A 13233-nucleotide genomic window follows, 5' to 3' on the forward strand; every position below is an offset into this window, starting at 1 on the left:
AAATGGATTGGGGTGGGAAGCGCCATCTTGCTTTTTGACCCAGGGTCTGAACAGTCTTGAACTGGCCCGGTTGAAGGACTGTCTAGTCCGAATCCAGTTTAAAGCGAATCCAGTTTAAAGAGGAGAACAGGAAGGACCATGAAGTTGCCCATCAGCAACTTCATCAACCATCAGTTATCATCACCTGGGCAGCAAACTGGGCAGGCACATTGCTCCCCTGATCATAGCATTTATCTTCCCATATGGTGAAAGGTGTCGTGTTTCTATTTAATAATGTAATTATTTCTAAATGTGTAATCAAGTTGCAGTGGTTATTTCTAAATCTGTGTATGTAAATGTTAGCATAATGCACATTTGATGCAAATCGCTGCCCTCTCTTTTTTTGGTGGTGTATTCCCACTTTTGGGGTGACACGTAAATGGCCACCTTATCAAGCAGCAGAACCAGGAGCCCACAGAAAGCAGCAGTGGGGTCCACAGGTTGTTGGGGGTGCCTAATGTTGCCAACCTCTGACCTTGGCCCTGCATGGGTTCCTTCCTGATGCTCAGTTGTTTAGCAAAAGCAGCAAGAATGGTTTTTCCTTGCCCCTCCTCCGTGCTAATGATGAAAGCTTAAAAGACAACCAGCAGTGGATCTTCGTAGAAAGAAAGAACTATGAACAGCACCTGGTTCCAGAATTCTAAGCACGTGTCTGTGCTAATGGCATTTGGCACCTGCTCTGGTTAGTGAATCTTGCTGGGTCTGCCCAACCCTAGCTTAGAAAAGTCTGTGCAGGGTCCGTCTCAGAATATGTTGGCCTCTCCCATATATATTACAGTCTCTCTCTAGCCCTGTGTTGCTAGCTTCCTCGCTTGGATCAGGGGCTACAGTGAGAGGCAGGCCATATCTGTTGTTTTGCATCTTCCCCATTTGTCCTTGGAATGCGTTTGCTATTCTTGGCGTATTGAGAGATGTTGTTGGGAATTGACTAAGCTGCTTCAAGGTCTCTTGGCTCAGTTGGCGCTTTACTTACTTGACATTCCATTTTGTTAAGGGGTTTTTGTCACACACCCCCCCATGCAAAAAAAGGGCTAGCGATTCAGAGGCCTTCAAGGCTGATTGCAAGAGAGGAATAAATTTCTAATGAGGGTTGTTAATGCTCTTGCCTTCTCAGGGCATATTTATATGGCAATGGTTGGAGAGAGGAAGGGACTGCAGATTGCTGAGGGGAGCAGACTGCATAGAGGTTTCACCTGCTCTGTTTGCAGCTGACTGAGGGCCATGAACATGAGATTCTTAATCTGAGAGTTGTAAGTTCAAACCTCACCTTGGGCACAAGATTTCTGCATTGCAGGGGTTTGGACTAGATGACCCTCGTGGTCCCTTCCAACTCTACAATTCTGTGATTTTGTGAAAACTAGGTTGAGCAATGACAAACACAGACACTTGATCCATACTCCCCATTTCCTGGAGAAGTAGAGAGTTCCAGGAGCAGCTGTTTACAGAAGGGGTAGGGAAACTTTTCTGGTCTGTGGGCCAGATCCTTATTTCCTCACTTCTAGGAGACTAAATTTGACACCAAAGGTGTCAATCACCTGATGTCATCACTTCAAGCTGCGGTTTGAAGCCCCAGTGGTTGGAACGTCAAAGCACAGAGTGAGGCTGTTTGAAAGCCCCTTTCCAAGCAACCGTATGCTGCTCTTTGAAGCTCTGAAAACCATAGCTTTGAAGAGCAGTGTGGATCTGTTTGCAAAAGGGCTTTTAAACAGCCCCACACTATGCTTTAGCCACATGCAACCAAATGGAGCAGGGTTGAAGCCTCTGCTCAACAGCTGATGAGCAAAAGGGTTCAATTCTGTTGGTAGCAGTGGCCTACTTCGCTAGCACATTCCCCGCCCCACTCACATCACCCAGTGATGTCAGCTGATTGACAGATGTGTGTGGTTTGGGGGAAATGGCCTCAGGGGTTGGAGATTGCTCACCCCAGGTTTACTGGGTAATTTCCTGTACTGTATTGAGACATAGCAAATTAACTATGCCCTGCCTCCTCAAACCCAATCCAGCCTGCAAACTCACTCCTTTTCTTCTGTGAGAAAACCTCTGGTCCCTCTTTGATTAATACATCTGTACCCTGCTGCCTGCACAGGAACTGCACCACCATGAAAGAAATGCAAACTCTTGATTTATTTTTGCTCGTAGTTTCAAGTTGTATTGCTGTAAAAATGATGAATGAATCTCCTTTCAAGGTTCATGGCTATGACCTGTGTCAGATGTGCAAGAATCTCAGTCTTCCCTAACGGCAGTAGAAAGTTTTTTAGTTTTGCTCATCCAAAAATGGAACAAATGCTCTCTATGCCAAAAAAAGGCAGAGATATTGGACTCACTCCAGCCAAAATAGCTTCGTTCCAGTGAAAACAGGAATCAGATGTACAGTCCTTATGATAGACTAATAGCACAGTGCTATTTGCCATATGTTAATTGCAGTGACATTAGACCCATATTTTCTCATATGCAATTGCCTTAATTGTTACCATCAGTGGCCTGCAATGTCAGGCAGGAATGTCATTTGAAGAAATTGCTATTGCAGAAGACATTTTGGTTCACTTGGGCATTCCTGAAAGTCGTTTGAAAGAGGGAAGCTGTGTTTGCATCTGTACAGTCAATCCGGCAGGTAGCGAAAACAGATGGGACTCTATTTGGTGTCTCTATTGGGTGGGGAAACCTGTGACATTCCAGATGTTTACTTATTCATCATCATTCATATATATATATATATATATATATATATATATATATATATATACACACACCCCACCTTTTCTCCATTTTATCCCCCTTTGCTGTCAGGAGCTGGAGTCAGGTGCAGGTCAGATATAAAAAAACATGGTGTCAGTGAAGTCAACTCTTCATACAAAGAAACAAAAACAGCTGAGGCCTCATGGTTCCAGCAACTCTTCCCAGTAGGCCTTGCCCCAGTGAGGCAGTTGTGAGGACTGATGGTCCTCCCTACAGCTGCCTAAGTCCCCTCCTCTCCAGGGTCCCCCCCCAAGCCATTGGAGACTGTGCCTGTGTGCAACCAATCTCTCCTCTTCTCTTTTCATTTCTCCGTTTGTTCTCAGAGACCGGAGGTTGGTGGTGGGTAGAGATGGTTGCAACAGGAGGGGGAGACTCCCTGGATTCTTCAGCAGCCGGCCTCCTCTCTGTCTCCTGGCCCTCCTCCTCTCCAGCCTTTGAATTAGGACTGCTCTCTGCCATAGCTTCTTCCTGCTAACTAAACCCTGTTGCTTCTTCTACTTCCAACACCTCCTTCTCCCAGTCTGGAGGTGCCATTGGTAAACCAGGAGGTAGCTTGGTCGCAGGCAAGTAGGCAGCTTGTATGATGCAACTGGATTTCTATATACAAACAAGTTGCTCAGACTGCAGAGGTTGGCTAAGGTCTGTGGATTTATGCCACACCGCTTGAGGCTTAAAGGTAAAGGTACCCCTGCCCGTACGGGCCAGTCTTGACAGACTCTGGGGTTTGTGCGCCCATCTCACTCAAGAGGCCGGGGGCCAGCGCTGTCCGCAGACACTTCTGGGTCACGTGGCCAGCGTGACAAGCTGCATCTGGCGAGCCAGCGCAGCACATGGAACGCCGTTTACCTTCCCGCTGGTAAGCGGTCCCTATTTATCTACTTGCACCCGGGGGTGCTTTCGAACTGCTAGGTTGGCAGGCGCTGGGACTGAGCAACGGGAGCGCACCCCGCTGCGGGGATTCGAACCGCCGACCATGCGATCGGCAAGTCCTAGGCGCTGAGGCTTTTACCCACAGGGCCACCCGCGTCCCAAGGCTTGAGGCTTAGGTCACCTGAAAAGTGTCGGGTCACTAAACTGTGGTACCTCCTTCTGGCCATCTGGCTGGGTAGTGCCCAAGAGCAATTATCAGTAGCTCCCTCTTCTGGCAAAACTACTACTGTGATACAGGACTGACTCCTAGAGTTCCTGGTGCTAGATACTTGCTGCTGCCCTGCTTGCATGTTGTGGTCAAAGGGGGCTTGTGGAAGTAGTATATAATCTCAATTTATTGTTCCCAAATTAACATACAAATAGAAATGGAGTCAAAGTTGTATTTGTTTTCAGCCTAGAACAGTCATAGGAAACCCGTGGCCCCTCAGATGTTGACAGACAGGGATTATGGAGGTTGGATTCTAATAACGTCTGGAAGGCCATGGGCTCTCCCGTCTGTGGCCTAGAGCAGGGGTCAGCAAACTTTTTCAGCAGGGGGCCGGTCGTCTATCCCTGAGAGCTTGTGGGGGGGCCGGGCTATATTTTTTTTTTGGGGGGGATGAATGAATTCCTATGCCTCACACATAACCCAGAGATGCATTTTAAATAAAGGACACTTTCTACTCATGTAAAAACACGCCGATTCCCGGACCGTCTGTGGGCCGGATTTCGAAGGCAATTGGGCCTTAGTTTGCCTACCCATGGACTAGATGGTGCCTGTTTGCATGAACCCTGGCCCAGATTTAAGGAAAGGAAACCTTCAGTGCATGAGGCGAGAGGAGGCGACTGCCTCAGGTGGCAGATCAACCAGGGCAGCAGATTCTGATGTCAATCTTTCTCTCCCCGCCCCATTCCTGATGTAGATTCTCCCTCACCCCTTCTTCCTTGACAAGGAGAGGGGCGAATATGTCATTTTGGGATCTGCCTCAGGTGCCAAAATGTCATGGGCCAGCTCTGTGGTAGTGTAATAAACAAGCATTCATTGCTCTAGCTCTTGTAAATGAACAGAAAGTTTACGTGTTTGATTCAATTCCGGTATTAATTTCAAGCCAAATAAATGTGTAACTGAAGATCCAGTTGACACCGAGGCACCATTAAAAGCGAGAAAAGAAGGGGAGAAGCAGCCTTTTATCTCCGCCATATCCCTTGCCAGGCGAGTGGATGTGACACATTGTCACATACAGACATCATTTCTGCAGTTCAGAGGAAGAATTTGAAGCATTTCGCTGCACTATTGAAGTGGATGGGAAAAAGTCAAAGGGGGACTATTTGGAAACTTTCAGTCAGGCATTCCAAATTCCTGTGAAGGCATCCCAGAGCGATCATCATTCTGGAGAACTTCTGCTGAACAGCACTCGTGAGACAGAGAGAAATATGAGCGAGAGAGAGGATGGCTTGCCTTGAGAAGAATAATACCATTGTTTGCCTGATAATCACGTTGAGACTTCATTCAGTGGTGTGTGTTGGCATTCAAGAAATAGACGCTGCATAGGTCAGGAGCTTAGAATCCCAGCTCCTGAACTACTTCCTGCTATAGGTTTTTTGAAAGAGCAGAAGGATAGCCAGAGGAGGAGCCATAGCTCAGTGGTATGGCTGAAGGTCCCAGGTTTTAACTCTGCCACCTCCAGGTAGGACTGGGAGAGACCACCTGCCTGATGGTCAGCGTGGACAATACTGAGTTAGATAGCTCAATGGTCTGACTTGGTATAAGGCAGTATCTTTCTATCTTCCTATGCTCCTAATCCATTCCTGTGAGTTTGGGAACATAGCGTCTGGGTTTCAAGGGATGTTTGGGTGTGTTGAGCTCAGCCAAAGAACAGATAATGGTGGTGTAATATCTGCCAGTGTGAAACTGAGGGGGGTGGGGAATCTAAATTAGGGATGGGGAACGTTGTTGTTGTTTAGCTGTCTCCGACTCTTCGTGACCCCAGGCACTCCTGTCTTCCGCTGCCTCCTGCAGTTTGGTCAAACTCATGCTGGTAGCTTCGAGAACACTGTCCAACCATCTCGTCCTCTGTTGTCCCCTTCTCCTTGCACCCTCCATCTTTCCCAACATCAGGGTCTTTTCCAGGGAGTCTTCTCTTCTCATGAGGTGGCCAAAGTCTTGGAGCCTCAGCTTCACGATCTGTCCTTCCAGTGAGCACTGAGGGCTGATTTCCTTCAGAATGGAGAGGTTTGATCTTCTTGCAGTCCATGGGACTCTTAAGAGTCTCCTCCAGCACCAGAATTCAAAAGCATCAATTCTTTGGCGATCAGCCTTCTTTATGGTCCAGCTCTCACTTCCATACATCACTACTGGGAAAACCATAGCTTTAACTATACAGACATTTGTTGGCAAGGTGATGTCTCTGCTTTTTAAGATGCTGTCTATGATGGGGAACTTACTGGGACTCAACTCCCATCAGCCCCAGTCAGCATGACCTGTGGTTAGGAATGGTGGGAGTTGGAGCTCAATGACCTCTGAAGGGCCTGACCTAGTTGTTGTTGTTTTTTACATTGCCTAGTGCCTTCATTTAAAGCAAGAACACACCTGTGAGTTTCTAGGAATGCCCACTCCCCCCCAAAGTAATGTTTTATTTATTTGTTTACTTTTTAAAACCACAACAGCAACACATAAAAGAATAGCAGCGGGGAACCTGTGGCCCCTTGGATACTGCTGGGCTGCATCAGCCCCAGGCCCCATACCAGGAATGCTGGGACTTGTAGTCCGGTAGCACCTCAAAAGCCACAGGTTCTTTGTTCCTCTTGTAAAGGTTCAGGCAAGACTCAACTCTGTGCTAACTGGGGCAGATGGGGCACAGTCCAGCACAAGCTGGCAAGGGGTGTTCTAACCACTGTACCACGCTGTCTCCCAGATACTGAAAGGTGTCTGGCATCCTTCCCTTATGAACTTGCGTATGAGCATATCCTGGGAAGCCGAGAAGAGATGTCTAGCTCTGCCCCCGCCCTGTCCATACCCCCACTTCCTTTCTTCTTCTTCCTCCTTCCTTGCAATTTTCTCCCCAAGGAGCAATGGAAAGACATTTTGGTGGATGGCAGCGGGTTGTGTAGTTCATAGACTTGAGTGCAGTCTTGAGAACGTTTAAGAGCTAACACTCAGCAACGAGTAAGTTTCCCATGAGAAGTGCAAAAATAATGGAATGCCATAAATAGCTAATACTATTTGTGTTTCCTGCAGACAAAGAGGGGGAAATTGGCTGGTTTTAAGCATCTGTCACAGTCATATTGAGGCATCTGGCTATGTTTTTGCAGTGCCCGTCTCACACTCTTTTGCCCTACAAGGCAGAGAGACAAAGGCCCCATCTGCGCCATACATCTAAAGCAGTATCATATCACTTTAAATGGTCATGTCTTTTCCCCCAAAGAATCCTGGGAAATGTGGTTTGTTAAGGGGGCTGAGAGCTGCTTGCTAAGAGACCCCTATTCCCATCCCAGGACCATAATTCCTAGAGAGGTTTAACAATCAGTGGCTCTTCCCAGGGAATGCTGGGAACTGTAGCTCTGTGATGGGGAATAAGGGGCTTCCTAGCAACTCACAGCACCCTTAACAAACTAGTGTTCCCAGAACCCTTTGGGGCTGTTTAAAGTAGTGGGATACTGATTTAAATATATAGTGCGGATGGAGCCAAAGAATCCTTTGCCACTCATTCAGTTTGACGAAAAGAGTCTGTTTCCTGATATATTTCCTGATTATTATTTCCTGAGATAATCAATCAAAGGCCGACAAACAGAAGGGAAGAACAAGCGAAAATTCACATCATAAGTAAACTATTTGTGGGTATAGAGGAATGCAGTATTGATTGGAAGTATTATGTATGGTCCACAGGAGGGAAATGGACTCCTGTGCAGTGGTGTTTCTGAAGTGCCCTGCATGAAAGGAGTCTGTTGTATGTTCTATTGCATGCTCACCTTGCTTTATGAGTGCGGGGTGTGCTCTGCACAATTTTCGATAAGAATAATATGAAACAAAAAAACACACACACAAAACCCTCACCCTTCCCTTCCCTCCAAGATGGAATGCTAACCAATCCCCTTATGGCAAATGCAGTGTTTATTTTTAATTAAAAAATAACAGAGCTGAGTTGACCTCAGATTTCCCAGCTGCTATTCTTCCATCATAGCAGCTCATTGGTTGGTTTTCCCTTGCTGATTTCTGTCATTATTTGCACTGAGCCTGTATGTGTTACATATATATATTCACATTGCCTCCCATTTATTTAGCAGTACAGCTGACCAATTGTTCACTAAGGGGTAATGCAATATTAAATGTTTTGGGTCATGCAGGCTGGCATCAGCTGTTGCTTCCCCAGGCAGCTCTTGGGGACTCCAGGACCTTAGCGGAGCTCACCAATGAATGCTGCCGGCTGATCCATTAGGTGGCTAGGTCCGAGCTGCCCGTTTAGTATGGGGCATTGTGGGGAATTAAAATGGTGGCTCCATAGTGCTTGGCATGGACTGCAGGGCAGCGGCTGCCACTGGGGCACTCTGAGGGGGCCCAAAAACTTGGAGGTAACCCTGGGGCTACCTGTGGTTATATTTTGTCTGTGTCGCAAAGGATTTAGCTTGCATTACCACAGCATTTGTGGCTATATCTCTACCCAGCCCCAGTACAGTGAAACCTTGGTTCCTGAACGGCTTAGTTGCTGAACAAATCCGCTCCTGAACGCCACAAACCTGGAAGTAAGTGTTCTGGTTTGCAGACTTTTTTGGAAGCCGAACGTCCAAAGCTTGAGTGCAGGAAGCTCCTGCAGCCAATTGGAAGCCATGCCATGGTTTTTTACCAGTTTCAGGAGTCGAACAGACTCCTGGAATGGATTAAGTTTGAGAACCAAAGTACCACTGTACTCAAATTACAATGGCCCAGAGAGATGCTGCTCCGAGGATGGAGCCTACTGGGAAGTTAAAATGGCAGCTGTAAGGCATCCAGTATGAGGGAGTCAGGAAAGTAATTGGCACCAAAGAGGGCCACACTGGGGTGCTGGAGCCTGGGCAACTTTCCCAAAGATTTCACATACTGATCCTGTGTGTTCGTCCATTCAAAGAGCAGCCTGTTCAACCAGGCTGGGAACATTAAATTTGCCATGTGGCAATCCCTTGCAGACGGCTGCAGCACCTGGAGGCAATCAAGTCAGATCATGTATCCACAGCAGTGACCAGGGGAGGAATGACTGCCGGGAGGAAGGCAGAAAGCATAAATGCCATAGTAAACTTGCATCAGGGGACGCGGGTGGCGCTGTGGGTAAAAGCCTCAGTGCCTAGGGCTTGCCGATCAAAAGGTCGGCGGTTCGAATCCTCGCGGCGGGGTGCGCTCCCGTTGCTCGGTCCCAGCGCCTGCCAACCTAGCAGTTCGAAAGCACCCCCGGGTGCAAGTAGATAAATAGGGACCGCTTACTAGCGGAAAGCTAAACAGCGTTTCCATGTGCGGCTCTGGTTCGCCAGAGCAGCGATGTCACACTGGCCACGTGACCCGGAAGTGTCTCCGGACAGCGCTGGCCCCCGGCCTCTTGAGTGAGATGGGCGCAAAACCCTAGAGTCTGTCAAGACTGGCCCGTACGGGCAGGGGTACCTTTACCTTTACTTTACACTTGCATCAGCACAACTGATGCCTTCATCTGCCCCAGCTGTAACGAAACATGTCTCTCTTGTATTGGTCTCTACAGCCACAGCAGGTGCTGTAACTCTCCAAAAGTTTGGTGCACTCTTCCATTTTCTCCTGAGATAGGTAGGTGCCAGCAATTAGTAAGATGAGTGTGTTTTAGGGGTGTGGGAGAATTCCAAGGAAAGCTGAAATGGGAGCAGAAATTGCCGGTGTCTGCTTATTTTCTCCATGACCAAAATGGAAATCAATTCAGCAAATATGATTGGTGTTTTCTGCAGCTGTTGTTTTCAGTCTGAAAATACGCAATTGATTATGTGATCCTCCCTGCTTTTGCATTGTGTTTCTTTCACATTGAAATGAACGGAGTGGAATAACGTAATGACAACATGAATCACACAATTTATGTAATTAATTATGTAATTTATGCAATTTTGCTACAGTAGCGAGTGAAATGAATAATGTAGCTTTGGGGAGAAGGCGAACTGCAGCCGGGTGGAAACAGTGCTGCAACACACTGTGAAATGGAAAACAGTGCTTCCTTCCATCCCAAGATTTGTAAACACAGAGATATATCACAGCCCATGTTAACACTGCTAACATTTCCTATGTAATACCCAACCAATTCCACACTCCTTTATGGTCAAATATAAGAACAAAAAACCCCAAAATGTCTTGCAAAAGAGATTCATCTTCATTTTTAGTAACTGCTCTGCCTCTCCATTTTGAAGTAATTCTGGTCTCTGCCAGCTAGGGTAGTGTGAGCGGCTGCCAAGCGATGCTTCAAATGAGTCAGTTTCTATTTGCCTCTTGTCCCAACAGCTATTTCCTGTCTCCTTATGGCACTAATTCTGTGCGCATATTAAAACTTGGATAGGAAAACCCCCGAAAAAGCACTTCTTCAGCTTTTCCAGAAAGGCACAATGAACTCCACATCCTGCTGTCATTAGAGCTCTTGGTAGCAGAGCTTTTGAAGCTAGACGGCAAACGGAATGTCTAGGGAAATGCAGTGAAGTAAGTAATTTTTATTAACAGCAGTAAACGGATTGCTCCGGCAGGGGTATTCTGTTGCAGAAACTCCTCTCTCCAATGGCCTGTGTCATTCCTAGATGTGAAGATTTGCAAAGAGATGCATAGGCTGTTTTGACTAAGGCTCGATTTGGACAATATGCCTTTCCCCACTGGAAACTGCCTCCACAGGACCAGTGCTCCCTGTGGCAAGGCTTTTTGTTAAAGGCACATAGGGCTGGAATCACACCCAAAAACTTTATGCAGGCATGGGAGGAGTGTGCAAGCCTAAGACCGAGTTCCACAATGTTTTAAAATTAGAAGTGCACCAAAAAAGCTGCTCAGTTTTAACTGTGGTGAGATCCCAAGTCAGTAGCCATAATTCACTTAATTGTTTTTCTTCAAATTACCCATGACCATAAACAGCTCCTAATCTTTCTGGCTGAGAGGAAATAGCAAAATCTTTTAACAAAAGTAAGATGACTTGAATAAGCAACATCCTTGTCAAAGCAGTAGCTGCGCTCCTTTGGCTGTTGGAGCCGATGAGGAGATGAAAGGGATGGGGAAGCTGTTCAGGTTGGTATTGTGCAGAGGTTTGGCAGGAAAGGTGAGCACTTTCTTCCAGAAAGGCTAGCTGCCAATATCAGGTAGTTCAAGGCCTCTGAGATATCTTCTTCCTGTTCTCAGAGCTTGCAGGACGTGTGGGGGTGATTGGGTTAAGGGGTCACAAGTCTTGCCATCCTTCACAGCCCAGATTTACTGTCAGGAACTGGATCATGGCCAGTCTAGTCACTGGAGGTCAGATTAATTTGACATCAGCAGAAATGAAGATCTTGGTTTGGACCAATGTTGCCACTTACACCTTGTAAAAAAGAGAGACATGGCCACACTATTTTGGAAAAGGGTTTTGGGTGACAGGAAAAGAGAAGGGTGCTTCTCTTGCTATTGTTTCTCACCTGACTTTGGTGGTTTTTGTAGTGGTTTTCACTTTGTCCATGAGTACTAGAAACTGTGTGTATAATGGTGTGTATAAGCCAAAGTCCTCCTTATTTAAAGCCCTTAAACGGCCTCAGTCCAGTATACCTGAAGGAGCGTCTCCATCCCCATCGTTGGAGATGCCTGGACACTGAGGTCCACCTCTGAGGGCCTGCTGGTGGTTCCCTCACTGTGAGAAGCGAAGTTACAGGGAACCAGGCAGAGGGCCTTCTCAGTAGCAGCGCCCGCCCTGTGGAACATCCTCTCATCAGATGTCAAAGGAAAAAACAAGACATCTGAAGGCAGCCCTGTTTAGGGAAGCTTTTAATATCTGAAGGACTATTGTATTTTAATATTGTGTTGGAAGCTGCCCAGAGTGGGTGGGGTATAAATAATAAATTATTATTATTATTATTATTATTATTATTATTATTATTATTATGGCTTCTCTTCTGTGAAGAGAAATCTTGCACACCTGCACACTCTTATGTGTGGGGAGCCTGTGTCTATATTGCAGCTGCCGGAGTAAGTCTGCTCTGCAAAAGTTCCTGAATGTAAAACGAGTGTTATGTTGCTTTCGTCCCTCTTCAACGGAGTTGTGCAATAACACAGAAATGCTCTGTGTGGACTGCATCCTTCACCTCTTGAATCCTTTTCTTTCCACAGCGATAGCCTACTCAGGCTACAGAGCCATCTCTGTCATCTAACCTCAAGCCTTCAGTCTTTGACACGCGACTGACCAGCTTTGACGTGCTTGCCCAGCTGAGTCGATGTGAGTATGATGGATGGCCTTTTGAAATTTGTGCTACTTTTGCACTGTTGTTTTGACACCTTCTCATTTTTCTTACTTAAAAACACAACGCAGCTGCAACAAACCGTTGTAGGAAAACTGACCTTTCATGGGTATTTGTACTCTGCTTAATGAGTACAAGTGGAGTCCACTTTCATCAACCTGGTGCTCTCTAGATACTTTGGACTACAAATCAGGAGAAATTTTTATTTCATTTGCATTTAAAGGTGAACCTACCTAATTTGCTCTTTCTGGAACAATAGATCAACTGAGAACAGTCTTCAAAATCCACACTTCTCTGAGTTTTGCAGTGCTGTTCTCCAGTACCGTGTACCAAAATGCACATCCTATGCATAAATATACATATATTAGTGAAATTAGCATGTAAAATTGTATATAATTGTGTATATTAGTGGAAATCTGCACTAAAATGCTGATGAATTTTCATGAGGACTTTTTAATAATTGCAAACTGTTGTAGAAATGTGAAAACCCGAACTTAAGATTGGAAAAGTCAGCATTATAATCAAAAGAGAACAGGGGATTTTCACCGCATTATTAAGATTCCCACTTCATTATTATAAAAGATTCACTTGTTGGGTCTTTTGAAGCTGTTTTCTGGGGATGAGAAAAGCTGTCATGCATCATCCACCATTAAGCTAACCTTGAGAAGTTTGATTCAAAGCAAGACTGACGCTTGAAACAGGCATGATTCAAATGAAATGTGACGTTACGATACCAGCTGCTCCGCTGTCAGGCAAAAGAGGCACATAGCTTAAATAGCACCTTTCGTTGAAGATGGTATAAGCTTTTTTCAAATATCTGAGCCTTGGGCGAAACATTTTAGCCTTCCTTAGGAGTGTTAAGTGTAGTCAGGTGCAGAATTGTGGGGTCTGGAATATAAGGTTTGATCATAGGACAGGGATGGTCAATGTGGTGCCCTCTAGATTTTGTGGGCCTCCAGCTCCAGTCAGCTGCAGCCAACACGGCCACTGGCCAGGAATGCTGGGTGTTGAAATCCAACGATCTTGATTACCCCCGTCACAGAAGATAAGCACCACTATCAGTTTGCAAATGATGGTTGTGTGCTTCACTGTTTCCCCATTGTTTGACTTCCTGCA

General features: G+C 46.2%; 1 protein-coding gene across 1 annotated transcript in view; it reads left to right on the forward strand.

Moving 5' to 3' along the window:
* CALD1 (caldesmon 1) overlaps nt 1-13233 on the forward strand; it is a 196279-nt gene that overhangs the window by 69926 nt on the left and 113120 nt on the right. Inside the window, exon 2 of the mRNA XM_082241240.1 lies at nt 11990-12095. The gene's annotated coding sequence lies outside the window, so the exon portion shown is untranslated. The remainder of the gene's footprint in view (nt 1-11989; nt 12096-13233) is intronic.

The sequence above is a fragment of the Podarcis vaucheri genome, assembly GCF_965113315.1.
Source record: "Podarcis vaucheri genome assembly, chromosome: 10".
NCBI classification, from domain to species: Eukaryota; Metazoa; Chordata; class Lepidosauria; order Squamata; family Lacertidae; genus Podarcis; species Podarcis vaucheri.